The sequence below is a fragment of the Manis javanica genome, chromosome 13 (genome assembly GCF_040802235.1).
Source record: "Manis javanica isolate MJ-LG chromosome 13, MJ_LKY, whole genome shotgun sequence".
In the NCBI taxonomy this organism is placed as follows: Eukaryota; Metazoa; Chordata; class Mammalia; order Pholidota; family Manidae; genus Manis; species Manis javanica.
Genome location: NC_133168.1, coordinates 64,871,261 through 64,883,329, shown reverse-complemented (window position 1 = coordinate 64,883,329; position 12,069 = coordinate 64,871,261). Strand labels below are relative to the sequence as shown.

The window sequence follows — 12,069 nt, the reverse complement described above, 5'->3', positions numbered from 1 at the left end:
GATACTTTCCAGGTCAGGAGAGAATAGGATGACATATTCAAGATGATAAAATAAAATAGCTGTCAACCAAGAATTCTATAACAGGTGAAGTTGTCCTTCAGAAACAAAGGTGAAATCAAGAATTTTCCAAACAAACAAAAGCTGAAGGAATTCATTACCACCAGACCTGCCCTATAAGAAATGCTAAAGGGAGTTCATTGAGTGGAAGTAAAAGAACACTAATTAATATCATAAAAACACAGAAAGATAGTGTTAATCTCACTGGCAATGGAAAATAAATAGTAATAGATTCTGCAATATGGTAATAGTGGTACATAACTCACAACTCTAGTTTAAAAGTCAAGAAAAACTTATGTAGTAAAAATAAACTAAATATGATCACCTATTATTAGTTGCACAACATAAAATACATGTAAATTGTAATAACAATAACCTAAACTGTGAGGGGGAGAAGTAAAAGTGTAAAGTCTACAAATTCTATTGAAGTTAAGATGTTATCAGCTTCAATAGGGTGTTTAAAATACGTTTAAGATGTTTTATGGAAGCCTAAGGTAATCACAGGGAAAATTCTGTAACAACTGCACAAAAGAACACAATAAAGGAGTCAAAGCATATTGATACCAAAATATATCAAAGCAAAAAAAAAGACAGTAAGATAAGAAACTAGGAATAATAAATCAACAAAACAACCAGAAAACAAGTAAGGAAAAGGCAAAAGTAAGTTCTTACCTATTAATGGTTACTTTAAATATAAATGGATTAAATTCTCTAAAGATGTGGAATAGCTAAATGGATAGAAAAACAATTTCCAACAATATGCTGCCAACAAGACACTAACTTTAGCCTTAAAGACACACATAGACTGAGAATGAAGGGATGGAAAAAGACATTTCAACCAATTTTAAAAAATGATAAAAAAGCAAGGGTACCTATATCAGCCACAATAGACTTCAAACTAAAAATGGTAAACAGAGACAAGGACAGTCAGTATATAATGACAAATATATCAAAAAGATAAAACAATTGTAAATACTTACGTGCCCTACATTAGAGCACATAAATACCATAAAGCAAAAATTAACAGAACTAAAAGAAAAAATAAACAGGGATATGATAGTTGGGGACTTGAATGTTCTACTCTCAACAATGGAAATAACATCAAACAGAAAACCAATAAGGAAACAGTAGATTTCAACAACACTATAGGCCAGATGGACTTAAAAAATGTATAGAAAACATTGTATCCTATTATAGAAGAATAACATTCTTCTCAAGTGTACTGGCAAGATTTTCTAGGATAGACCATTGCAAAATAAGTCTTAGCAAATTCATGAAGACTGAAATCAAACCACGTGTTTTTTCTGACGACAATGGCATGAAACTAGAAATCAAGAACAAGAGGAAAATTGGCAGGATTCAAGGATAGTTCAACATATGCAAATCAGTCAATATGATACATCATATTAATACAATGAAAGAGAAGAATCATATGAACATCCTAATAGACACAGAAAAGCATTTGACAGAATTTGACATCCATTCATGATAAAAAGTCTCAACAAATTAAGTATAAGAGGAACAGGTCTCAACATAAAAAAGCCATACATGACAAGCCCATAGCTAACATCATACACAACGGTAAAAGGAAGAAATCTTTTCCTCTAAGATCAGGACCAAGACTAGGATGCACATTCTCACCACTCCTATTCAACATAGTACGGGAGGTCCTAGCTAGGGAAGTCAGGCAAGAAAAAGAAATAAAAGGTATCAGGATTGCATATGAAGAAGTAAAATTGTCTCTATTTGCAGATGGCATGATTTTATATATAAGAAATCCTAAAGATGCAACAACAATCTGTCTGTCTTATCAATGAATTCAGTAAAATTGCAGGATACAAAATTAACATTCAAAAATCAATGGCATTACTATACACTAACACAATTTCTATTCACAAAAATTGAATTGAAAAGTGGATTCAAATTTTTGGGGTGAAACAGATACTTTCTAGTCACTATCTAGATCCTCCCTAATGAGGAAGATAAACTACAGAAAGGTTTTTATGGCTTAATAAGTTTTTTAAAAGTCATAGAGTTCTGGAGGCTAAGAAGCAAGATGTAAAAAATAGTGCCAGGAAATATAACTCCCTGCCCCCTCATCTCTAGTAAGATAAAAAGAGCCATTTGCTAGTTCTGGCCCTTCGGACATTATACCTTCTCTGGTCCATAGGTCTAATCAGAAGAAGAGCCAGAGATGTGCGTGAATTGTGTCAGTAGCCTCTATTCCTGAAATATCAAGCTAAGTACATATGCATTAACATGGAAAAAGCATTTAAAAGGCCAAGGTACCATGTGAATATAAACAAAATAGGGCAACATGTAACTGCCAGCGCATCAGTCCTTTTCTGATTTGCTGTTTTTCTTTTGATTACCTAGTTGATTCTACAACCCATCATCACAAACATGGTTGGAAGGTAGGCTTTGTGGCAGAAATGTAGGAAACACTTTTGTTCCTTAAGACATTACAAAAGATGTGACCTATTAATTTCTGATTCAAAAAGATATATGCACCCCTAAATTTATCACTGCATTATTTACAATAGCCAAGATATGAAGTAACCTAAGTGTCCATCAATAGATGAATGGATAAAGAAGATGTGGTACATATACACAATGGAATGTTATTCAACCAAAAAAAAAAGAATCCTGCCATTTGCAGTAACATGGCTGGATCTAGAGGGTATTATGCTCAGTGAAATAAGCCAGGTGGAGGAAACAAACACCATATGATTTCACTTATTTGTAGAATATAAAAACAAAGCAAAACAGAATGAACAAAACAGCAGTAGACTTATAGATACCGAGAAGTGACTGGTGGTTACCATGGGGAAGGGGTTGGGGTGGGTTTGTGGGGAAGGTGAGGGTGATAAAGGGACACAAAAATTCTCAATCATAATATAAGTTGGTCACAGGTATGGTAGTACAGCATGGAGAATATAACCAATGATTTTTTAGCATCTTTCTATGTTGACAGATAATAGCCACACCAGAGGGTATAAGGATTTAATACTATGGCTAAGTGCTGAACCACTATGTTGTATATTTGAAACCAATATAAGATTGTATATCAACAGTACTTCAATAAAAAAAAAAGTTGCCCTATTTGGGAACATAATAATGATGACCTTTAGGTAAGGATATTCATTTTCAATTCTGGTAAATCTGTTAAAAGTAATCTCCAAGCACAGAATCAAAAGGGACAATCAAAAGGGACTAGGAACAACTTAGGAATGGGCCTGACCCTTTCCTCTTTTCTCTGTTCATCTATCAGTTAAAATAGAAATCACGTGCCATTCAAGGGGCTTGAAAGCCATCGTGAGACTTTGTTCTAGAGGAGTTGATCTGAACTGGGATGCAACCCCACCTCTTCTCCAGGCAGGCTGTCTGAAGTCTTTGCTTAATAACCAGCTGCTTAGGAGTGAAATTTAGAGGCCTCCAAACACAGTTTCTAGTTAACTTTGTAAATGAGGTGTGGAAGAAAGGAATCAATATTTGAGCACCTCTAAGTGTTAGTTACTGATTTTGTTGAAAATAAATCACATCCTAAACAGTTTTCTAATCATATGTGTGAAAGGTGGGTTAAATCAATTTAAAAATGCCTACCAACTTTTTACCGGGCCAACTCTGCGAGTCTGTATCAGTCCGTATATTCAGTAGTCCTGATTTTCATTTCTGGCTTGATAAACAAGCAGTCTTAGAAATATTTTCCTTTTAGGAGTTATGAGAGAAGCATAAGGTATACTGTAATTTTATGACATATTTTATTGGTTCCCCAAAAGGATTGGAAAAGTCATTGTTCTTTTCATGATGTATGTGCTGCTTTCTCATAGATTAAAAATTGTCTGTACACATTCACAGGTAAGGGTGATACAAGTAATTGGGATAATATTATTCAAGAATGTGCTTAATATTTCAATAGTACCTAAAAGGGACATCAGTAGGAGCTGGCACTGAGCTCTGAGGTCTCTCTTAATGATCTGGATGAATGAAGCAAGTGTGGCCTCCTCCTTCACATGACTTGTATCACCTTGTCAGTGGGAGAAGTTGTCACAGTAATGTGGCCGTATTAGACAACCGGGGTGGTAGGTGCAGGTCATGAGCCCCTGACACTAGCCCTGTGTGCTGAGCTACCATGAAACACTGTCTCATAAGTAACTTTGTACAGAGATGAGCAAATTAAAAAAAAATTTTTTTTTGAGAGGGGATATAGCAAGAACAAATACAAGATGTTTTCAAAGAACTACCCAGTTGGTGCAGGGACCCTGAAAATGACCTCGAGTTGAAGTGCAGCTACTGCCAAATACTACACACAATGGCAAGGAAAGCGGGGGAGAGAAATTAGACCACAACAGGGTGGAGATAATCATCCATCCATTCAATCATTTTAAAAAAACATACTTTGAATGTTTATTACATGCCAGTCACTGTGCTAACTGCTTGGGAAACAAAGGTGAGTAAATTGCATTCTTCGCTTCTGAGTAGCTGGAAATCTAATGAATAAGGATGTAAATAAACATAGTCATCACATGATACTACATGCTGAAATAAAGCTCATTGGCAGAGGAGGTGGGCAGGGTGCTGCAAAAGAGGTGACATGTGAACCAGGTCTTGAATGAAAGAGGGATTTTCCAGATATAGATAGGGAAAGGGAATGGAGATACACAAGATTCAGAGTTGAAATTATGTATATTAGGTGTCTGGTTATTCTGTCATGAGAGGCCTTTAAACTCAAACTCAAGGTTTGAGGATATACTACCTCATTGCAGGATTTTTTAGCAAGGTGGTGACATGATTAGGTTGTGTTTTGGGAAGAGTTCTCTTGGCAGTGCCGTGCACTGACTGGACAGGGAATGGGGAGACACAGGATAGATCAGCTTTTTGAAGACACTAGCATCATCCAGGGAGTCGCTGTTGAGGCCTGAATTAAGTCAGGAGATATGATCCTGAAGAGTTACTCTCAGCATACTAATTTGCATCACAATTTGCTAAGTAGAGTTCTGCATGGCCGTATGGTAGAACGAAAAACATTGCCAAAGTAAGAGATTTAAGTTGAAATGTTTCTGAGTTTTTAGATTATATGCACAGTTGCGGTAAAGTTCAGAGAAGCATGCACGCGTATGTGAATGTGTGGCACATGTGTGTGGGCATCCACAATGTCCGTCTCTTAGCTCCACCACATTCCTTATTTTTAAAAATTCCCTAGAAGATATTTTATTGGACATTTCTGGTAGCCAAGCCATTTAAAGTTTGAAATCTTAATTTACTGCAAGACCAAATTCAAACAATAAACTAAAGAACAATCAGAGAACTGGAGGAGCACCATATTCTCATAGCACTGAGAGTCATTTTTTCAGGAGCTGTGATCCTCCTTTACCAGCAGTCCTGATTATTGAACTTGAATTTACGTTTTTGCCATCATCCTTGAAAGAACTGCTAGAGGCATAAATAATGTCTATATTAGGGGAAATAATCTCAATCAACCACTCACAAAGAGAAAGAAGTTCACAGTCAAAGGGCCCTGTGGGGGGAGAAAATGATTTTCAATCCCTGATGGGCAAGTTTTGTGATAACACTGAACTTTTTCTATTTTTGAAACCTATCTGTAGAAGCAACAGTGAAATTACTCTTGTTGTTCAGTTCATTTATCAAAACAACTCTTGCTTCTGTTTGGTATTTGGGGAATGAATGATAAGCATCTCATATGTTAATCCTATCTCCTTCGACCATGTTATTCCATTAAAGGATTTATTTAGCTCTGTATAAGCCAGCAGTTACAGTGGTAGATTGAACTGCTATTAGAAATCCCCTCTCCAAAGTGGTGTTCTGCATATTTACGGTAGGGCCTCTTTCTATCACTTGATCATTTTCTGTTAAGGCTGTAGTGCATCATGGAAAGAGAGGGAGTTCTGGGGTTGGGAAGACCCAAGTTCAAACTGCAGCTTTGCCATTTAGTGGGTGTTTGATCCTAGACAAATGACTTCACCTTTATTCACCTGATAAAATATAAAAATACTACCTAGCTTTTAAGCTACTTTAGGAGGTTCAAAATGAATTTATAAGATATCTATCACCTTACCTACTACAGTAGAGGCCCTGTAATTGCAGCCATTACTAACTCACTATCCTGTCAATAATTCACAGGATAGAGAGTATTGTCTATTCAGGAGTTCACATAGCTTATAAATGGCATGTATGGTGATAGGCAGTTTGGAACCAATGATTTATTTTACTGCTAATGCAATTCACAAGCCACTGTCCAACAACTTCGATTCACTGGAATTCTTAATTACAGACCAAACAACAAATTAGAAATATTCCTTCCCACAGCTTCACATAGGTAGGACATAAAATAGCAGCCTCAGCTCATAACTCGTATCCTGAAGCATGTTAGGCAGAAATGAGAACTAGAGGTACATACAGAAATTTACTCAGCGGAAGAGAAGCATTAACAGAAGAATGGGAAAACCATAAGCGTCTTCAGTGTTCAAACAACACAGAAATAAGCAACCACAAAATTCACTCCGACCACACGCTGTTTGCCTGATTTAGGCAACAGCCCTGGGGAAGCACTCCTATAGCTGGACTCTCTGGAAGGTGCTAGGACTTTCGGATCATAATGTTGACATTGCTTTAGTGAAAGGCACGTAACTTTGGAAGTGATTCTCCCAGGCAGGAAGGACAAGCCATGTGTGACTGGAACCAGTACACACAAGGGCCAGTGTTTGCCCCTCGGCCAGTCTCTCTGTGTCACTTTACCCTTTGATCTCACAGCCGCTGAAGTTTGGCAATCCCTTCTGAGCAGTACCTGGGGAGGTATTCGGGCAGCCAGCTTGCTCCCTGCAAATCAACTGCTTAAAAAACTGGAGATCGCAGACCAAAAAAAAAAAAAAATTCACAGACCAAAGAATAAAATAAATACAACTACATAATAAACCAATCAACCATCCATTTTATTCAGGGCAGATTAGAAGGGGTAAAGAAAAAAGGAAATTTTAACAAAGACCTGTAGCTCAGAGCATGACAGCAGGCTTCCCTCAAGCCGGCCCAGCAGCTGCAGGAGGCTGAGGGCCTTGGGTTTTCTGAATCCTTACTCCAAATCAGCAAGAAAGGCCCCGTCCTCCCACAGAGGAGCACACTCAGCGAGCAACAAAGGCAGACTGAGATGAAGACCTTCTCCAGGCCATGCCTCTTAAGCCTATAATCCCCAGATCAAATGTTCTTCCTTGTGTACGCATCCCCAGATAGCTGTGAAGCCTGCAGACAGAGCCCCAGGACCCCCTCCCAGGTCACTGTGGAATTCTGGGTGAAGCCGGCCTCACAGAGCACCTAAACCATCCTGAGCCAACTTTATCCGTGTACTTTCCAGGGTCAGCATCACCTAAATAACACCTGCCAACATCAAGATGTTTAATCTGTAAAATCAATCAGCCATTTCCTTGATTGTAGATGAAACTGACACACAAAATTCCCATTTGCAATGCATTTGCCTCCCAAAGGAGCACACATACTCTTCTGGCTTATGGTTGAAAATTGTCTTAGGTTGGGACAGGGCAAATGTTCTCATCATTCCAATCCATCTTTGCCCACAGCCTCAAACACTGGACTTTCTATGCAGCTTCTGCCCTTTTAACAGGAAGGTTAGAACTACCCCCAGGCTCCTCTCTGTTGATTTCCAGACAGTCTCTTGAAAGAAATCTCATCTTAATTCAATCAAAACCCCTTCATCAATGTAGCTGTCTTGACTGGCCATCCCAAAGCACATGGGTAGGCAAGGTAGCCCTTAACTGTGTCTTACAAGGAGAAGCCTCTTAGAGGTCCAGGGGACTGCCTCTTTTGTCTCTAAAATGGACATACTGTTTCAGTGCTGAGCAGAATGAGAGCACAAAGCTCTAGAAGTCATACAAACGACGTGCCATTGGGAAAAAGTTGGACAGCCTTTAAAAGGGTTGATTTGAAGAAGAAAACAAATTAGGTGAAAATATGTAAATAGCACTTCATTTTCTAAGTGATTTGTAGTGCTTAGGTATCCTATGAATTACTGTCTCCATTTTATTAATGAAGAGCTTGAAGAGGCCAGCTAAACCTGCTTCTGCACTGGCAAGGCTGGATTGAGAACATGCCCGCTGCCACTGCGGGAAGAGTGGTAGCTGCCCACTTCAGTCTGGTGGCAGGTTCAGCAAGACTCAGCCCTGGGGGCCTTCAGTTCCACTTGTGGGTTGGCTAGAGAATTATTAAATAGTCTTCCTCCCCTTCTCAGAGTGTGGCTTTTCAGGGAAATCTGAGACCCAATTCACAGAAGCACCTCTCTGGAGGAGAATCAAGGCTTTAGATGCCACAATTTGAGCTACTGGGCTGCAAAGTCCAGCAGTAATTTCCAGGGATTTTGCTTGATGCCAAATTGGCAGCTAAAAATTGGCCATCTCAAGGATATATCCATGATGGAAATGACTAAATACTACAAATGAGAGCTTCTCTCCTATTCCAAAAGCCAGATGTTCAACAGTTAGCAGCACATGGCTGGAGAGAACTATGTCAAATAAGATAAGGGCAAAAGGAAAGGTTCTTCATCCCAAGGCACTCAGTACCTCCTATTCTTGAGGAAAAACCATTAAGTTCGTTCATAGTGCAACAAACAAGACAGAGAGACCCGACCACATCGATCCACTTTTTATTCCTGGTATCCTTGTGCATTTCAGGCTTATTTATTTTTACATATGTAATAGATGAATATATTCTATTTGCAAAAAATTGAAATAATACAGCAGTACAAGGAGTAAAAAACAAAAGGACCCTTCCAGTCACCCACCTTTCCATTCATGCTGTTATCTCAAGAGAAGTACCCACCAGCTTTGTACCTTCTCTGTCTTTTTTCTACACACATACACATCTATAAGAATATAAACATATATTTCCACACACATATATATGAATATACACACATATATATGTGTATCTATATGTACGTGCCTGCACTTTGCATTTTTATAAAATCTAGTATTCAAAGACCCTGTTCAAATTCAAGATCACCAGACCTCTTCCCATTAACTGAAGCTAATTCTCAATGGGACAGATGATTTCTCCTCACTGAACATTTATTCTACTATTATTGTTGCTCAGGACATGCCTGAAAATTTTGTGATTTATGCTAAATACAAATTGGTATATTTTGGGTTGCAATGCCTATTGTAATGCTGTTGATAAACCTACTCATCCTTCCAAATGAAAATTAGCAACAAATAACTCAAAGAAAATATAATGATAGAGATGATGGACTTGATATGTAAAAATCAATTATTTTGAAATATATGGGGCTGACTTTATATAAATAGGTCATAAAATTGGTTTTGTTTATTGATGTTTCAGGAAAACAACTCTTTATTTGAAATGTCGATTATATTGTTGAAAAATATAATTAATTACCTGGATTAAAATAGGATCATTATCTCACATGATATAATTTATGGAGAGTACTTTAAAAACTGTATTGTGCTATATAAACAGTAGCTATTGATGTTGTGCATAAAAAGAGACATTAATTCTCTTGTCTTTGCATAAATATATTATTAAATGGGCTATATATCAAGCATGGATTCTTTATGCTTTGACACATGTTTCACATGATTTTCTCCTTGTGAATGTTTATTCCTAATGCACTGAGCAATTGTTATGTATTATGCATAAGCCTGCAACATTCAATATTCAGAGAATTTAGAATTTCTATATATAATTTAAATTTCCCACAATATAAATGACTATCAATATGTTTCAGTTAAATACTGGTGATTCTTAGGTTATTCAGGATGGCATGGAATCAGCTCAGCAAGAACAATCCAGAATAATGTCCAGCACATTGACACATCTCTCTGTTATGAACCTGAATAGTCAAGCATTATGGTACGACTGATTAGTTCCCTACAGGCCATGTAAAGTCCCCTGGCAGGCACGTATCTTCACTTCATTTTATAAATTGTTAGGTTCTTCTGTATTTGACATAATACAGCCCACTAAACACTATTAAATTAATAGCTTCAAAAGTAATGAAAACAATCACCAAACCATTAAATATACTGAAGTCCATGCAAACACATAGGTACGCTTGACATTTCTTTAATTCAAAAGCCCTTTCCTAAATGTCCCAATGACCACTGAGCATTTGTTGTACATCAGCATGTTTGACATTAATGTCAAAATGGCCACTTCTTAGTTTTCAAACAGCATGGCAGGTGTAGCTGCAAATCTCATAGCCTTGGAGATTGAGGCAAGTGTTGATTTGATAGACTGAAGGTTATGCCTTTTCTCCTTTTAAATAAGCTCACTGTTTTGGTAGCAAACATTTAGGAGATTCCCAAAATATTTGTAAACGTTTCTGTCAGATAGCATTACCGTCACCATATGATTTAAACAAGCATGTATTCATCACACTTAAACCAGATGTCATCTGGGTCTATGAGAAATGAATCATTTGCTCCTGACAGCTTGTTTATTTCTGGCAACACTTTCCAGCACGGATTGTCTAAATACACAACACACTTTCCTCATATCTAGACATGAGAATGAAAGCCCAAATACTAGAGAAGAAAGCCATTTTCCATGGTGAACCTCCTTAAAAACAGCCTCCCTTTCCCTTCCGTTCAAGTGTATGGCAAGAAAAGAGAGGGGTCCTAGAAAGTGAAGCTCTCTTTGTGGCATAAGAGAAATGATAATTCTGTAACTATTATCACCTCCAACTCTAACCTGAAGGATCATTGTCTTAATTAAAGAGTAACTCCTATTAACTAAAATCTGCTAGGAAAGATGCTAAGCGTTCTGCTAACATGATCTCACTTAATACTCCCAACTTTAGGCATAGGTATCTTCTCTCGATTCTATAGCTGAGAAAAACAAGGTATAGAGAGGAGCTGAGTGAACTGCTCAAGGACTCCCAGGGATTAAGCCAGAGGAGAAACAGCAATTCATATCAGGCTGTTTAAATCAAAGTATCTCCGTTCTGGGACAATGAGTTTAAGTTTTCTGAACCCCCTTTTCCTTATGTGTGGGATTAGGACAATGAGCAATGGAATAACTAAATGTCTTTCTAGTATTAGATTTAGACTTCTAAAAAACTATCAAGACTTTCCAATACCTATAAAACAATTCATACAATATTTTTGATAATTTGCAAACATGGGTAACCTACATACTGCAAATAAGCAGGAATTAGCTTCTGTAAAGAAAATGCATCCCGATGCTTTTCTAGTTCATTTATAACTCTTAGGTAAGACAATGGATTACAAAAGCCCTTTAGTGCAAAGCCTTAAGAATAAAAGACATTTGTAAATTTCCTTTTGGGGGCAGGTAAGGGTGAATGATCAGAGAAAGACTATGTACACATATGTGTCATAGAGAATTATCACTAGGCTTACTTTACAGTTCCTGAGGCAACTGAATGGCTTGAAATAATGACTCTTCTAATAATGAGGATAAAGCAGGAGGAGGGAGACAGTGGGCAAATGATTGGTGAGCACTGCCATTCTGTCATATTAAGGCCTTTTCAATAAATCCTATAGATTCAGGCTAGCTCCTGGGTCAGAAGGTCATGATTCAAATGGCCAGAGGATCTGCTGTGTCACCTCTAAGTGATATCTCTCCCTCCCTCCCAAAGGCCTAGGAGGAGGTGACATTTAAAGAAAAATACCAAACATCACTGATGCGCTCTGTACTTACATCACCTGCTTCCCTCTTTCAAGAGTCAGCATGTGAAGAGGAGAGAACTAATCTGTATAAAGCTGGCTGGTGGATGCACAGACTTTCCAAGAGCTGTAACCAGAGATAAGGGAAACGTGCCTCTCTTTCAGGGAGCACTGCGATTTAATTCATTCCTATCCCATTATTACGTCACAGGTTTAGGATGTTCCTCTTTTTCACATTCAACTACGAATATACCCCACTCCCCACTTTTGGGTGATATCTGCTTATGGAAATTTAGTGCTGATATTCAGAAAAATCTAAGAGTTAAAGTTAATATTATATGGT

The 12,069-nt window shown here is 37.7% G+C and overlaps 1 protein-coding gene across 1 annotated transcript in view; it reads right to left on the bottom strand.

Annotated features, from left to right (window-relative positions):
• Positions 1–1,125: 1,125 nt before the first annotated feature.
• Positions 1,126–12,069, bottom strand: part of SAMD5 (sterile alpha motif domain containing 5) — a 404,170-nt gene continuing 393,226 nt past the window's right edge. The window contains exon 2 of the mRNA XM_073219730.1: positions 1,126–12,069. This exon is cut by the window's right edge and continues 19,896 nt beyond it. The gene's annotated coding sequence lies outside the window, so the exon portion shown is untranslated.